We start from the raw sequence: 4,851 nt of genomic DNA, 5'->3' as shown, positions 1-4,851 counted from the left end.
AGACTAATCATTGCACCTGCCTCCTGGTGGGTCAGGATTAACTGACTTACTACATGTAAAGCTCTTAGAACAGTAAGTAGCACATAGAAAACACTATTTTTATTTTTTATTGTACTGTGTGAGAAATTCAAACACAAACAGCTCACAGCAGAGAAGCCATAACTAATTAAAAATCACAGTAGAAAATTCAACTTCACCAATAATGAAAAAAATCAAAATAATAATTAATTTTTACTGTTTTAGTTGATAAAGATTATGTTTTTTTAAGATTTTATTTATTTATTCATGAGAGACACACAGGGAGAGACAAAGGAGAAGCAGGCTCCCTGAGGGGGGCCCAATGTAAGACTCCATCCCAGGACCCCAGGATCACACCCTGAGTCAAAGGCAGACACTCAACCACTGAGCCACCCAGGCGTCCCAGTTGATAAAGATTGTTAAAATGACAATAGAGTATTCCTTCTACAACCATCCTAAAAATCGGCTTGGATGAAAGCACTATGATTAAGGAATTTAGGACTTTATGCAAAGTTTAGGGTAGGTCACAATCTTCAGTCAATCTATGTTCTGGAAGACATTATGCCACCGCACACCCTTCAGGGTGTCTACATCACAAGAGAAAAGTAGCAAGTGTTGACAAGGGTGTAGAGAAATGAGAACCCTTGTAGCTGTTGGTGTGATTATAAAATTACCAAGCCAGTATGGAAAACAGCATGGCCATTCCTCAAGAAATTTTAAATAGAATTACTGTATCATCCAGAAGTCCCACTATTCCCCAAAGAATTGAAAGTAGAGTCTCAATATATATTTATACACCTGTGCACATAGCAGCATTATTCACAATAGCCAAAAGGTGGAAGCCACCCAAATATCCATCAATAGATGAATGAATAAACAAAATAGGATGTGTGCATGCTTGTATATATATACACACACATGCATATACCAATGGAGTATGTACACATATGTATATATATATACTCCACACACATTGGAATATTATTCCGCCTTAAAGAGAAAGGAAATTCTAATATATGCCATTACATGGATGAACCAACCATAATGACAAATACTGTAAGAACCCACTTATACGAGGTAGTCAGATTCACAGAGACAGAAATTAGAATGGTGATTGCCAGGGCCTAGGAGGAAGGCACAATGGCAATTATTTAATGGATACAGAGTTTCAGTCGTGCAAGATGAAAAGCGTCCTGGTGATTAGCTGCAAAACAATGCGAATGTACTTAGCACCACTGAATTGTACATTTAAAAATGATTGAGATGGTAAATTTTATTACCACGATTTTTTTGAAGATTTTTATTTATTTATTTGAGAGGAGAGAGAGAGCACAAATAGGCCTGTGTAGAGGGAGAGGGAGAAGCAGGCTCCCCACTGAGCAGGGACCCCACCTCGGGGCTCGATCCCAGGACCCTGAGATCATGACCTGAGCTGAAGGCAGATGCTTAACCAACTGAGCCACCTAAGAGTCCCATTTACCACAATTTTTTTAGTGTTTAATATCTTGGTTGTTACATTTAAAAAATATTCCTTATTTTTACTAAAACTTATAAAGAAATGATCAGTTTTACAAAACAAATTATTAAGTGCTTGTCGAACAATGATTGTCCATTAATCTTCCCTCCCTTCCTTCTACAGGAGAAGACTCCCTTCTCCTGTAGTTTCAATAAGATGTTTGCAAGTTAGTTCTAGGTTTGTTTGTTGTTGTTGTTGTTGTTGTTGTTGTTGTTGTTTTAATCACTAATGGACCTATGGCAAAGGATTTTGGTGTTTGCTCACATGTAGTTCTCCATCTAAACACTCAGCATCTTTCCAATGATCAGTGGGACTATATAATGTATTGCACTTATGTGATGCAAGTATGAAACAGAAAAAGAAAGTGTGGTTCAGGGACACCTGGGTGGCTCAGTGGATCAGAGTCATGATTATGGGTTATGACTTTGTCTCAGGTCATGATCTCAGGGTCCTGGGATTGAGCCCCGCAGCAGGCTCCCTGCTCAGTGGGAAGTCTGCTTCTCCCTGTCCTGCTGCTCCCTCTGCTTGTCCTCGCTTGCTCACTCTTTGTCTCAGATAAATAAATAAAATCTGAAAGAAAGAAAAGAAAGAAAGAAAGAAAGAAAGAAAGAAAGAAAGAAAGAAAGAAAGAGAAAGAAAGAAAGAAAGAAAGAAAGAAAGAAAGAAAGAAAAGAAAAGAAAAGAAAAGAAAAGAAAAGAAAAGAAAAGAAAAGAAAAGAAAAGAAAAGAAAAAGAAAAGAAAAGAAAGAAAGTGGTGGGACGCCTGGGTGGCTCAGCAGTTGAGCACCTGCCTTCCGCTCAGGGACGTGATCCTGGGGTCCCAGCACTGAGTCCCACATTGGGCTCCCTATGGGGAGCCTGCTTCTCCCTCTGCCTGTGTCTCTGCCTCTCTCTCTCTCTGTCTCTCGTGAATAAATAAAATCCTTTTAAAAAAAAAAGGGAAAGGAAAGGAAAGGAAAGAAAGGAAAGGAAAGAAAGGAAAGGAAAGGAAAGGAAAGGAAAGGAAAGGAAAGGAAAGGAAAGGAAAGGAAAGGAAGAAAGAAAGGAAGAAGAAAGAAAGAAAGAAAGAAAGAAAGAAAGAAAGAAAGAAAGAAAGAAAGAAAGAGTGTGGTTTAGGCAGAACGTGCTATGGAAGACCATGGCAGGAAGATTAAAAAAAAAAAAAAAAAAAAAGGAAGGCCATGGCAGGAAGAGAAGCTTGTGCACCAGCCTGGAATGAGCCAGTGGTACCAGCCCGAGGATTCCAGTTGGCTGGGCCTGGGCCCAGGCCCAAGTGTTTGGAAATGCCCCTCAGGTGCTTCTACCACACAAGTTCTAATGTGAACCTGTGGAAGGAGATTGGATCTGGGAAGAGACTTGGCTTCTACACACACTCTTCCACCATCTTGCAGTTCAGCCATAGACAAGGGTTTCCATTTCCTGGGCTTTAATTTCCTCCTTTTGCTATAAAATGAAAGAACTGGACTTAAATGAGGTCCTTGTTGACAGGGCAACATGGGCAACCTCAGAAAAGAAGACAGGCCTTGGGGTCAGGCCACTGGCAGTGATGTTCTGTCCAGTCATTCTTCCTCTCCCTCAGCCTTTGATCTGCCCTTCCTACTCTGAAATCTGTCTCCCTTCTGTCCCCGCCTGCCCTTTGGTGATTGTCTTAATTCAAACTTTCATCACCCATTGAAACAGGTTCAATAGCCTCCAAACTATTTTTCCTGACATCGGTCTTGACTTCTCCAATCCACTCCTACACGGCCTGTTGCTATGCACCTTCCTCTCCCTTCCCTGTAGGTGAAATTTCAGGCTTTCAGTATAACAAGAGTATATTTGCTCTGCTTTATACACCAGCCATCTTACCAGATCATCAAGATCCCGGCAATGATCAGGGAGCAATTTACACTATTGCAACATGGCTCTTATTATGCTGCTTTCTCTTTCCTTCTTCAGCAAACCCTCAGTATCTTCCCTTATATAAGAAATGAGCAAGGGGCACCTGCGACTCTTGATCTCCGGGTTGTGAGCTCGAGCCCCACGTCGGAGTATAGATAACTTAAAAATAAAATCTTTCTAAAACATGAGCCAGAATGTTATCATAAAGGTATGCCACGTATCCTCACAATCAACAACGTTTTTTTTTTTTTTAAGATTTTTAAATTTATTTATGATGGACACACAGAGAGAGAGAGAATGGCAGAGACACAGACAGGGAGAAGCAGGCTCCAAGCAGAGAGCCCGACGTGGGACTCGAGACAGTCTCCAGGATCACGCCCCAGACTGAAAGTGGCGCTAAACTGCTAGGCCACTGGGGCTGCCCCACAATCAACAAAGTTTTTTTTTTTTTTTTAAGATTTTATTTATTTATTCATGAGAGACACACAGAGAGAGAGGCAGAGACACAGGCAGAGGGAGAAGCAGGCTCCATGCAGGGAGCCCACGTGGGACTCGATCCCAAGTTTCCAGGATCACACCCTGGGCTGAAGGTGGCGCTAAACCGCTGAGCCACCAGGGCTGCCCTCAACAAAGTTTTAAAGGAATTTTGTTTTCACTGGGAGCTCTGTCTCCATCCACACATCTGGGCATTGGGACTGTCCTGGAGCCTCAGGGGAAGAGCCTCTCCTGGGATCTCCATCTTGCCCCTGTGGGACTAATGACCAAAACTGTAAAGTGCCCTGAAGCCTAGAACTTTGCCTTATTTACCTTTTAACCCCAACTCCTACAGCAGGCCTGGTAGATTTATTGAATGAATCCATCCATCTAAAATAAATATTAGAAATAGTCCTTTAAAATTCTCCAGCGTCAAAATGTATAGAAGCACAAAAGCCACCCCTGAATGCCTTTACTTTTCTCAGCTCCCTCTTGCCTTGTGCCTCCTGCTCCCATCTTCTCAGCTGTGACCACCTGCAGTGGACTCTCAGGCACTCCTTACCTTGGACTCTAGATCTCACAAGTGCCAAATCCAATCTGGATGTAACCAAAAGAGACAGGCTGATATGCAGGGGCCAACTGTACTTATCTTCAGACACGGCGGGATAGTTAGCACTTCGCAAAATGGGATGCATGTTTTAGTCCAATAATGCTAATATTAGCAATAATTCCTGCCTAACGTCTTCCACTCTGTGTCAAGGAGTCTATAGCCAAGGGCAGTGCATGTTGCAGGTAAAGATAAGCCTGCATCCAGTTCTTACTCCCAGGTGGCTTTCTACACACTATGCAGGAGAGGTTCCTGGGTGGTGCAGCGGTTTAGCGCCTGCCTTTGGCCCAGGGCGCGATCCTGGAGACCCGGCATCGAATCCCACGTCGGGCTCCCGGTGCATGGAGCCTGCTTC

The sequence above is a fragment of the Vulpes vulpes genome, chromosome 1, assembly GCF_048418805.1.
Source record: "Vulpes vulpes isolate BD-2025 chromosome 1, VulVul3, whole genome shotgun sequence".
Classification (NCBI taxonomy): domain Eukaryota; kingdom Metazoa; phylum Chordata; class Mammalia; order Carnivora; family Canidae; genus Vulpes; species Vulpes vulpes.
The sequence above is the reverse complement of the archived record's forward strand: the minus strand, read 5'-3'. Positions refer to the sequence as shown.